A 12910-nucleotide genomic window follows, 5' to 3' on the forward strand; every position below is an offset into this window, starting at 1 on the left:
GAGGTGTCCATCAAAAATGAGAGAACTGAAGAAGAGCGGGCCAAACAACCAGTTCAGAAGAGTAGAAATCTTAATCAGAGCCACAGGAAGTGCTTTGTGTCAGTTAGTGTCACCAAAGGCTGAGCTACAAAATGTTAGTTTAAGGGTAGAATATTTTTGTTCATGCCATTGTCATTAAGGGCAGAGAGGTGGCTCTGAGGCTAGGGATCTGTGCCAGCATCCCATAAACGGCAGACGTGACTCTACTCTGTTGGGCCCTTGAGCCCTTAACCTGCCATTGCTTCGTCCCGGGTATGACGTTAATCTGCATCCGGCCCTACAATCAGGTCCTCCAATATATAGGGAACATTTAGGGGTTTGTCGCAGGTTTGGTACTCCAGCCACCATTAAAAACCTCACATCGTTCCAGTGTGGGGCTGGGGTGTCACCCACTGCACTCGGGTCTCAATCCTGGTAGTTTGTTGTGTGGTGGGTGCAGCAACATGCAATCAGTGCATGCTCTCAACCATTGTCATTGATTCATTTATATTTCTTTATTACATAAAAAAAAATCCTCCAACTAGATGAGACATTTTGGAAGGGAGATTTTTTTCAAGTCCCGCGAGACGAGACTTTTGCCTTGACATTTTTTCAAGTCACACCCTCCTCTCAAACATTTTCAAACAAGACCTCAACTCTCATTCGTGTGAATGCTTTTGTCAGACATACGTTCTGCGCTGTCAGCATTTATACATTTTAATGTTTTCCTCACTTTAAGTTAAAAAATTAAAGAAGACGTATTATGTCCAAATCTTATTCTAGAATTTCATCACAAAGGGTTATCAACAGAAAAATGGAATACACAGGCAATCCTAGCACAGAGAAACAAGGAAGTTAAACGAATTAATGCCAAAAATGTTGATCAGTTAGACAGAAAATTGGTTAAATGCATCCAAAAATGTTGATCGGTTACACGTCAGATTTGTTAAATGCTTTTCCATTACTTGATCCTAGTCATTCTTCCACCTGCTAGTAAAATCTTTCTCCATTTCACTTCCCAGCTTTGGACTAAGTGGTGTCTGCTTTGTGGCGGCCTCTAAACCCGTTGAGTCAGGATTGAACTTAGTTTTGTTAAACTTGACTATGGAATGTCACTTGCTTTTAATAAAACCAATAAAAAAATATTGTAGAGGTCACCAAGACACATTGCTGTATTGTTACCCTGAAAACTTTGCATTCATGACTGTTTTTTTCTATCACAGAAATGCCATAAATATAACTCTTGAAGCTCTTGTCCCCTTGAAGCACAATCTCACCATCACAGTCCAATTCAATCAACTGCCTGCTTGGTCCACAGGTCCTGTCTCCTTCATTAATGTCTGAGTAAGTATGATTTCCAGGACATTAAAACATATTTTCTTTTTGAAAGGCCTCTAGTGATCTTGGTCTTCCCAATGAAGGTTCCTTTCTCATGTAGTGTATTGGTTTCAAAAAACTTCTTTTCAGATTGTGGTGGCATATATTATCTGTGGATTTCAATGCCTGGTATATATAGCGCTCTCAGCCAATCCACTACGAAGAGTGCAGAAATTAAAATAATGTATTCAATCTTCATATTGATTTCATGATCTTTCTAAATATAAAAATATGAATGAGAACATATGCCGGCATAGGATCTAACTTCCAGCATTGTCTCCTATCCTCTCACACACTTATCCAATCAATATCATGAATTAAAACAGTAGGACAAAAACCCAGGATTGGATCAGGCAGTCAAGTTAAGACTGGCATAACACTTTACAACACTCCTTACAGTAGCTGGGGAACTTCTGTGGCAAAAACCCATTCACACTTCAAACACTTAAGCACAACTTGAATGATATATTATCAGACTCATTGGAAAAAAATCTGCTTTAAGGTGTGTTTATATTTTGACAGTAGCATGCATGTACACATCTGCATTGTCTTCTAGAAAAGGAAGCTCTTAGCTCATAACTAAAGAATTTGAATTTGTGTTGAATACACGCAACGGGCATGAGTGCTCAGCCCTGTTCTTTTAAGTTGGCTCCGCCAATCAGTGGCATACAAGCTGGGAGGTGTGTGATGTCAAAAGGCTAGGACTGATACCATCAGGTCAAATGTTTTTTTTGGATTTGAAGACTGATGAGATTTTTGCCTGAAGGGTTACGTTTTGAACATTCTGTTTAAGATTTTTTTTAATTAAAACAAAGCAGAAATGCTGAGTATTTTCTAAATGTTAAACAAAAGTGGCCAAAATAACAATTCTAATGGCATGTTACTTCCACTCTACCACTTGGTAAAGATCAGTTGTCTTTTTCCTGTTTCTGAAATATTGCTAAAGATTACTGGGAACCATTCGCAAAATAAAACAGCACCCTAAAAAACTAACTCAAGCAGTTGGAAAGAAAAACCCCAAAGTGAAAACAAACAGAGCAACTAGAACAGGAAACAAAATATGCTTTTAAAACAAATCTTTTGAAATTAAAGTTATTGATGATGAAGGTTGAAAAAGAATTTATAATTCAGATGTCATCCTCATTTAATGGTTAGTAGGGCAACCATACTTCAAGAGAGTAAAAGTAAAAATGAAACAGAGTGTGAAATAAAATAAAGAAACTGATATCCCAAAAGTAGGTCACGAAGAGAAATGATCTCATTATTTAGCTTGGGACAAAAAATTAATGTTCTTTTTTAGGAATAAACATATTGTGAAGTTCAATTTATGTTACATTCCTCCATTACTTTTTCCTCATAGTGGAAGTCTTAAAACTAAAATAATATACATTATATACTGTATGTGCATATTAATATATATATATATATATATATATATATATATATATATATATATATATATATATATATATATATACATACAGTGGAACCTCTAGATATGAGTTTAATTCGTTCCAGCACTGAGCTTGTATAGTGAATTTCTCGTATCTAGAACAAACGTCCCCATTGAAAATAATGGAAATCCAGTTAATCCGTTCCGCATCCCAAATATATTAACATAAAAATCAATTTTCCTAACAAATAACACTGATAAATTATATATACTGTAGTCTACCTTTAATAAATAACACTGGTAAATAATATAACTGATTATTAAAAGAATCAAAACAGGTGTCCAAAGTGCAGTAGAGCATTCAATAAATCTTTAAATAAATAATCCTTAAAACAGTTGTGAAGTGGAGGTTTAAAGTACATAAGAATAACAATCCTTTAACACGAGGTTAAAACGTCAACAGGAAGCAGTCTTCAAAAAAACAGATGACAATCCCCGGTGCTTCTTCTCTGTTAGCGTCTCACCTGCTTCTCCCATGCGGGCTCTGCAACAGGCGAGACACTTAATGCAGCTGACCTTCTCTACACCGTCCTGCTTCAGCTGTTTGGCTCGCCTGTTCAGCTACACGCGAGCCTGCACTCGCTCGCTCTCTCGCACCGACTTCCTACTGCTGCGGATTCCTGCCTCCTCCTGCAACCTCCGTTCTCTCTCCTCTCCTCTCTTTTCTTTTACTTTTTCTCCCCCTTAACCGGCTCGCGCTTCTCTATATATGCGGGGAAGACATGGCAGCTGCTAGGGTTACCACTTTTAATACAAAAAAATACTCCCCCTTAACCGGCTCGCGCTTCTCTATATATGCGGGGAAGACATGGCAGCTGCTAGGGTTACCACTTTTAATACAAAAAAATAAGGGACGCATACGTATTGATTCAAAACGGGACGCGCAATTTCATTCTCAAATACGGGACGATTCCATATTTTAAAGGACGGGTGGCAACCCTGCCCAGCCCATCAGCCACAGGACAAATCATGGATGTGGGCAGTTTCCCACCTGTGCACTTAGGTGAGAAACGCAGACACCGCAGATCGCCCTGCGGCTCGCTACAGCTACCACGCCCCCTCGCTAAGCCGCGAGCTATACCCACAGCCTGGCTCGTGGCTCGTTACGTGAGCCAATGCTCGTATTTAGATCTGAATTTTTCGCTCATACTTTCCTCGTATTTTGAATTTCTCGTATACAGAGGTGATCGTATCTCGAGGTTCCACTGTATATATATATATATATAGTGGCAGATGGCCGGGCCCATACCTGGCCAGGACGCCCCTACAACATATGTACCAGGGGGACAAGGATGGGAGACCCAGTATCTCCCCCTGGACACTAGATGGCAGCCTCCCTGGGTTACAGTGGTGCCTCGGACTCCCCCAGGGCTTCATGGGGGTTGGAGTTCTGTGCAGCCCTGTTGGGTTCCGCAGGCGCCGCCAGGGGGTGCTGCAGCAGGAGCTGCTAGTCCCTTTTGGGCACTAGTTTCGCAACAACCTGGGTACCCAATAAAAGGAGCCAGCGACTAACCACTCAGCAGCCAGAATCAGGACGAGGAGGACAAAGCTTGTAGAGGAGTGGTGGTTGAAGAGGAAGAGAGAGGAGAGTTGTAGTGTAGTTTTTGTGCTTGGGACTATGTTGTGGCTGGGAGGTTTATGGGAAGACGTGCTCTCCAGCTGAAGAAAATAAAAGTTTGTTTATTTTTTATGCATGCCTCCAGTGTCCAATCTGTGTCGGGTCGGGTGCAATATAACGCCTTTCTTACAATATATATATATATATATATATATATATATATATATATATATATATATATATATATATATATATATATATATATATATATATATATTTTGCAGCTGGAGATCCACGAATGGAGAAAAAAGAATCACGTATCATAAAATAGTTTTTTTTTTTATTCCTGAGCTTTCAAGTGGTCTTCATCAGAGGATAATGCTTAGACTTACAAGAATCAAAGGCAATATATAGCAACACATTAAGTGGGTGGGGGGGGGGGGGGGAGGTGCTGGTGACTAAGTCTGTATGATCAAGGGGGGGGGGTGGATAGTTTATTTATTATGTACATGTTCTTCTTAAGTTGGCATATGCTGGATTTATGTCCAAGTGTCTGTTGATGCCGTTTTCATCTGATAGCCAAGACTCGGCCAACTCTCTGGCACTTTTAGTACTGGCCTTAAATTTTACTTTTAGATTGTCCCAGTTGAATGTATGTCCTGTCGATTTAGTATGTGCATAGATCAAAGATAGTGCATCCTTTCTTCTGACGTTCCTGTACACGTGTTGAGATTCTTTTTGACGTTTGTCCTATGTATACCGCTGAGCAAGAATTGCATGGAATACTATAAACTGCGTTTCGTGTTTCTGCTGTCGATTTCTTGTTTTTAGCATTAAACAGGACCGTGTGCAGATTGTTTGTGGGTTTGTGTGCTATTCTGATGCCCAACTTGGTCAGGATGCGCGTTGTGCCTTCTGACACATTGTGGTGATAAGGGAGTGAGTGCCAGGTGGGGTGGGGGTTCTGATTTAAGTCGATTGTTTGCTGATTCATTTGGCGTCTGTTGTGTAGACTCCGATTAATGAATGATTTTGAGTATCCGTTCGAGGTGAAAAGGTGGAAGAGATAGCGTCTCTCATTAATTTTTGTTTCCTTAGTATTACAATGAGTGTGTATATATATAAACTGTATATGTGTATATATATATATATATATATATATATATATATATATATATATATATATATATATATATATATATATAGTGGTCACTAGAGGGCACTTCTGCTGCCCAAACCCCGAAACAGACAGACGTGGAAACATACTGATGCTCTGAGTAAGAAAGGACAGAGCCGACTATATTTCCTTAGAAGGCTGGCGTCCTTCAACATCTGCAATAAGATGCCGCAGATGTTCTATCAGACGGTTGTGGTGAGCGCCCTCTTCTACGCGGTGGTGTGCTGGGGAGGCAGCATAAAGAAGAGGGACGCCTCACGCCTGGACAAACTGGTGAAGAAGGCAGACTCTATTGTTGGCATGTAGCTGGACAGTTTGACATCCGTGGCAGAGCTATGGGCGCTGAGCAGGCTCCTGTCAATAATGGAGAATCCACTGCATCCACTGAACAGTATCATCTCCAGACAGAGGAGCAGCTTCAGCGACAGACTGCTGTCAATGTCCTGCTCCACTGACAGACTGAGGAGATCGTTCCTCCCCCACACTATGCGACTCTTCAATACCACCCGGGGGGGTAAATGTTAACATTATTCAAAGTTATTGTCTGTCTGTTATACCTGCATTGTTATCACTCTTTAATTTAATATTTTTTTTATCAGTATGCTGCTACTGGAGTATGTGAATTTCCCCTTGGGATTAATAAAGTATCTATCTATCTATCTATCTATCTATCTATCTATCTATCTATCTATCTATCTATCTATCTATCTATCTATCTATCTATCTATCTATCTATCTGTCTGTCTGTCTGTCTGTCTGTCTGTCTGTCTGTCTGTCTGTCTGTCTGTCTGTCTGTCTGTCTGTCTATCTATCTATCTATCTATCTATCTATCTATCTATGTTCATGACACAGCAGAACTGCTGATTTTTGTGAAAGGAATAATGATAGACTTTGAAATGACAGAGCAACTGCAGGCTTCTATGCAGTCAGTGAAAGGGACAACAGCTGGTAAAGATTTATTTACTGAAGTCATTACGTGCATGCAGAAATTTAGGACTACAAAGGTTAGACGTTAGTTGGTGTGAAAACTGATGGCTCTCCTAATTTTACAGATAAAAATGTTGGACTTTTAAAAAGGAAAGGATGCAGGAAAAAGAGGCTGAGACTAATCCAGCCCAAAAACTCCTTGTATTATTACATTGTATTATTTACCAACAAGTGCTATGTAAATGAGTGCTGAAAATTAATGATGTGGTTGATCTCATAATAAATACTGTAAATTGTATCAGGGCCTGGCATTAAATCACAGACAGTTTGTTACAGTGTTGGAGGAGCATGAGGCTGGTCACACTGATCTGGGCTCCCACACACCTGCCAGGTGGCTAAGCTTGGGCACAATGCTTAAACAAGCCTGGGATCTGAAATCAGAGATTCAAGAGTTTTATCAAACTAAGCAGCACTGAGTGGCTATCAGATTCAGCATTTGCTGTTGACATGACTGCACTTATGAATGAACTGAATACAAAATTGCAAGGCAAAGGCATTTTTGCACATGATATGCACAGCCTAGTCAAGGCCTTCATGAGGAAGCTGCTCCTTCTCTCACAAGACGTAGAGAGGGATACATTGATACACCTTCCCACACTGAGAGGGAGGAACCTGTCTGCTGATCAGCTTAACAGATATGCAGCCATGTTCCGGTGAGTTTTCCAGCCAATTTAAAGACTTCAAAGTGCCCTCAGTGAGGTTCAGCTTGAACTTATAGACTGATACATCTTTGACAGAACACTTCAAACCAGTAGAGCACTTCATAGTAGCCAGTGTGTTGTTCTATGCTACAGTCCCCTGGAGAAGCAACTTGAGCTCAAAAGAAGCACAATGCCTGAATAAACATATCAAGAAAGCCTTTTCCACCACAGAGGACCCTGGACACACTGGAAGCAGCTGAAGAAAACAGGATTGAGGCAAAATCATGAAAAATCCTCTCCATCCTCTCCAGGAGGTGCTCTTTTAGAGCACTTTTAGCCACAGGCTCACTCCACCACCATGTGCTAAGAAGTGGCTCTCGGGTCTTTACTGCCCACTTCTATTAAGCAATTCAATGCTTCCACCTGATGTACTTATTAGGTTTATTGTGATTGATTGATTGATTGATTGATTGATTGATTGATTGATTGGTTGGTTGTATTATCTGTCCCATGAGTCCATATCGTTGTTTCTTATGTTTCTGCTGCTGTATGCATCTGAATTTCCTCATGGGATTAATAAAGTTCATCTAATCTAATCTAATCTAATCTAATCTAATCTAATCTAATCTAATTCTTGTAATATTGTGAAAGCCAGAGTGAACTGGATCACTAAACTTTATTGTGGACAAATATATAGCAAGCATTAGGCATTGGACTCTCGGTTTTCTGCCTCACTCCGCGCTGTCCGTGCAACGCGGCCGCAGAGAGCTTAAGCAACTCGGCACATTAACATAAAAACGACAAGGGGTGAGCTTTCTTGAAGGCTTTTACTGGATGTACCTCATTGTAAACTGAAATATATACAAAATAAATGTACAGGTATATACAGGTGTACAACTAAAGACAATAAAGAATGATTTACAAAGCAATACCATAGCATAGAGTATGCGTTAAACAATGAAGCTTTAAAAGACACTTACAAGGCGAGTGATTTCCACAGTTGGATCAAGACAAAGAGATGTGCGTAGACAGAGGTTCAGATTGCTGCGTACCACAACTAACCAGACCCAGGGGTTTATATACCTTAAAGATACGTTTCGGACGTGACCGAAACAAGAGATAAAGGGTGCCTATGTGAGACACATGGGGTGTATTGTATTCAAATGTTTATAATGGGACCTACATGCTTTATGTGAGTTTCATAGACATTTTATGGCACCACTGTGAGTGTGTGAATGTGTTAATAAATGACAAGACAAAGGGGGAAGCACAGCTCAACAAATAACAGCTAACAGCTAACAACATGTGGGGCAGAACACTCGGCAGCAGTGTGAACTTTCTTAGGATGCCAACTATTAGAATGAATTTTGCTATGCGTGTATCAAAATGCATTGCTTTTACATTTCCACAGATGGTGCACTCTAAAAGTTAGCATTTTGGAGTTTTCATCCCTGAATACCTTTTCTTTCCTGGGATGAGATATATGCGGCATATTTTCTATACCCTTTTTTGGCATCCATCCCCAGTCAAACTTAACAAAGTATCAGACACCAAAGGACACTGATCAGCCAAATTTATTTGGAAAGGCTTTCCCTTCTAAGTATCAGCTGCTGAGAGAAGATATCTCATTCCACTTCTCAGACGTGAAGGGTGTTGCCCCAGGCACAGCTTTAGTGGATGTATGTGTTGTTCAAGTTGACTGTGGGTGAGCTTCATACAGCCTTGTGCTCATAGTGCTTAAACTTCTTCTAGCATCTAAATCTTTCACAGCTCTGTCCATTAAGCTGAGAAGGAGTTGTTTACAATCATAATAATTTCAATCACATCTAACTTGCTAGAGACGTGTTTTCCTCACTCACTACTGGTGTCCTTCCTATGCCCAAGGTGCAGCCTTACCAGCCCCATCCGGGTAAGGCAGGCCAGTCCACAGTGGTGAAGTACCTGAATGTACTTTTGAAAGGAAATTTGCAAAATAAAAACCAATTTGCAAAACAAAAACATCACACGTAAACTTTGTAAGCTATGCACTTTTAAGACATATAAAAGTGGTAACCTTTAAGCCATATTGAAGTGGCAACACCAGCCAACCAGTGCCGGATTTAGGCATAAGCTAAACAAGCTATGGCTTAGGACATCACTTTTTTTGACTTTTAAAATTTTACGAGGCTTTTTATATGTACGGTAGTTTTTAAATTCTGTGATAGATGGCCGGGGACCTTGCCCCACCGGGAGACCTGAAGAAGCAGGGGACCGGGAGAGGGGCAATTCCCACACAAGATGGCAGCCCTCTGGGATTGCATGGAAACCACGGAGCTGGGAAGCTCAACCCTGTGGGAACCCGTGACCACCGCCATGGGGCGTCTGGATGGTTCCAGAGCCATGGACTGCAGCACTTCCGCCACACCAGGAGGTGCTGCAGGAAGGTCATCAGGGAGCACCCGGAGCACATCCAAGTGCATTATAAAAGGGGCCGCCTCACTCCACTCAAGGAACTCGAGTCAGGTGGCAGAGGACAGAGCTTGCGAGAGAGGAGTGGAGGCAGCAAAGGAAAAGAGAGGAAAAGAAAGGATTGAGCAGCGAGTTGTTTATTGGGGATTTGTGCATTCTGTGTTGGAAAAGGAAGCGAAGAAAATAAAAGTGTGTGTTTTGGACATTCTGAGTCCGTCTCTGTCTGTTTTCCGGGCGTCTTTCATAATAATTAACCAGTAAATGCATTCTTTTAAAAATAATTTGTGTTTTTTTACTTTAAATACCTTGCTATTGAATAATTAAAGGGGATATATATCCATCTATCTATCTATCTATCTATCCATTATCCAACCCACTGAATCCAAACACAGCCAATCCCAGCCAACACAAGGCACAAGGCAGGAACCAATCCCAGGCAGGGTGCCAACCCACCGCAGGACACACACAAACACACCCAGCACACACTAGGGCCAATTTAGAATCGCCAATCCACCTAACCTGCATGCCTTTGGACTGTGGGAGGAAACCGGAGCGCCCAGAGGAAACCCACGCAGACACGGGGAGAACATGCAAACTCCACGCAGGGAGGACCCAGGAAGCGAACCCAGGTCCCCAGGTCTCCCAACTGGGAGGCAGCAGCGCTACCCACTGCACCACCGTGCCACACCGGGGATATATATATATATATATATGTTTACATTTTTTTTTGTGGTGACCCAAGGCTCTGCTTTGGTGTGCACCTTTGTGAGACTCTTTATCTTTATCTTTATCAAAGGGCCTCTGAGCTTTTTATGCTTAGGGCCTCATCAAGTCTAAATCCGTCACAGCAGCCAGCCTTCATTCCCAGCACACTCCACTGTATGAATTTTTTACTCAACATGTTGGGTGCAGATAATACGGCTCTCTGAGTTAGATGTAGGATCAGAAATCCTGTAGGGGTAAAAACAACCAAAAAAAAACAGATTATATTTTTCTGTTCGCTTGGATCACAACACAAAACATCGTTACTGTATTTTTGTTTCCTCAAGTATGGTCTCAAAAATCAGGGAAGATCCAGCATTATAATGACTGATAGCAATCAAAAGAAAATTAGTGGGATGTTCAAAAATCACATTCTGACCCAAATTCAGTCCTGGGGACCCCATGTGGCTGCAGGTTTTGTGCCAGCCAATTTCTCCATCAATTAATCATTTTACCTCAAATTGATCTCATTTCATTATCTGATCTTATGTCTCTTTTCTTATTCTGCATTTAAAAAAGCACAGCAGCTAGTGTGATTTTTACATTTTGGATATTTAGAAACATTTGTATTTTTGCTTTAAAATGTTTAAGTCTCTTTTGATGCTTCCTTATTTGACTATTTTTTGCATAGTGTGAAAGGCAAATAAGGAAGCAGAGAACCAAAGAAAAGTTGGGGTGTCAATCGCGTCCCTCCATTTACCGCCAATGTCCAGAAAGTGAACAAAAATGAGTGTATGGTGGCGCAACAGAAAACTGGTGCAAAATCTGCCTCTTAAGCCTCAGCAGCTTCTCTAAACTCTTGGCTCTTTTGAGCCGGTCTGGGCCTGGGAGCCTCGCACATGTGGGACATAGTTCCTCATCTTTCGGGAACCCTTGAATTTATACCCTTGGATTTATACCAACTGGGGTGCCCTTCTTGAGTTGCTTCTTGGAGTTAAGCAGGGGAAAAGAGGCGGTATTGTTAGTGTTGGCACCCCCTCTTGTCCTGGCAGGTTATTGCATACCTTATCTGAGCCTGGAGGGTGATCCTCAGATGCCCATGCATGACTATAGTCAATGACAATTAACAATAAGCAGATCAGACACCCAGGCAAATGACACTGAGTGCTGAAAGACTGCATCTACTCTAGTGTCAGGCCCCTAACATCCTCATTAGTAAATGATGGATTAATTATCCAGAACAGCAGAATGAAAATCATGATAATGATAAAAATCTTAAAATTAAATTTAAAAAAATCTCCACATAACATATTGTCATGCATGTGCATCAGAGGATCACCTTCTGTGGTCCCACTCCAAGACGAGAGAGGTCGCAGTGTTGTCTTTTTTTTCCCTCACAACCTTGAGGAGCAACCTTTTGAGGGCAACAAAGCCAAAGAAGCCCCCTCATACCCCCCAGCCCCCCATCCTCTTCTGGTCTGGACAGTATATCAATGGGATGCCTCAAGAAGATTGCGTCTCAGTTCAGCTCTGACAAGCCATGAAGAAGGTCACACAAATGCCTCGGAGTGATCCATACAACGAAAAATTGCTTGTCCTTGCAGTGCCTCCATGTGCTCCTTTCAGTTAGAGTCATCCCTCGCTCACTACAATTTATAAACACTTGGTACATTCTAATAAAATTTTGCCAAACTGAGTTTTGACTTGAGGAACTACTACTTGTTGCTGTGTGGATTTCTTTACATTAAAGTTTGTGATTTCTTTGCTCTTCACTGACTTGGCAAGAAGGAGTGATATAAAAGGAGAGCATTTCTCAGTAACATCTATGCTGTCCACTTACAGCAGTTCTGCATATCCCCATCCTGTCTACCATGTGTCACACATGTGCCTCAGTGGATCGCTCATCTATGGTGTGTACTACCTCCCTGGGTCGAGAGGGGGTGCCTGTACTACCTTTGTCCTCTTCTATTCCATCCACAGTACTGAGAAGATGTCCACAGAGGGCAATAAACTCTGACCCCTTCTGGACCCCCACCTAAAAATTCTGAGGCCCCTTTGTGAACAGAACCACACCGCAAGACAAGCTCCTACCTGGTGACTGAAACTTTGGAATTACAAAGTCAGACAGATCCTGAGCTTATTTTGGAGTTTTCTGTTTCATTTTGTGCAGCTACCTTCATTTACCTTCTCTTTAGTTCGATTAAATGGGAACGACTGGGTTGGCAACCTGACATTTCCTCATGGAACTTGAAGTGCTTTACTTGACAACACATGATACCTCTCAGTTTGATTTGTAGGGTTCAGAAAGTTAATTCCAAGTCAAAAGAATTATCATAGTGTTAACTTAAAGCCTTGCTAATCATCTTCCTGTTTAGGGCAAACAAGATAGCAGTTTTGCAGTGTACTTGTTACTGCTTCTTTTATGTTTGCCCATTTCTCCCTTTTAAAAGGAATTTCATAATAAATATATAATAGACTAGGGGGCAAAGCCCCCTGCTCAATTCGCCAACCCCTTGGCCTGCGCAACGCTCTAGCCTATTTGCGGTTC

At 41.3% G+C, this 12910-nt stretch overlaps 1 long non-coding RNA gene across 1 annotated transcript in view; it reads left to right on the forward strand.

Moving 5' to 3' along the window:
• LOC127526092 (uncharacterized) overlaps positions 1-12910 on the forward strand; it is an 82258-nt gene that overhangs the window by 28469 nt on the left and 40879 nt on the right. The window contains exon 2 of the long non-coding RNA XR_007933711.1: positions 1242-1362. This is a non-coding gene — a long non-coding RNA (uncharacterized LOC127526092). The remainder of the gene's footprint in view (positions 1-1241; positions 1363-12910) is intronic.

Source organism: Erpetoichthys calabaricus, chromosome 17 (assembly GCF_900747795.2).
Source record: "Erpetoichthys calabaricus chromosome 17, fErpCal1.3, whole genome shotgun sequence".
Classification (NCBI taxonomy): domain Eukaryota; kingdom Metazoa; phylum Chordata; class Cladistia; order Polypteriformes; family Polypteridae; genus Erpetoichthys; species Erpetoichthys calabaricus.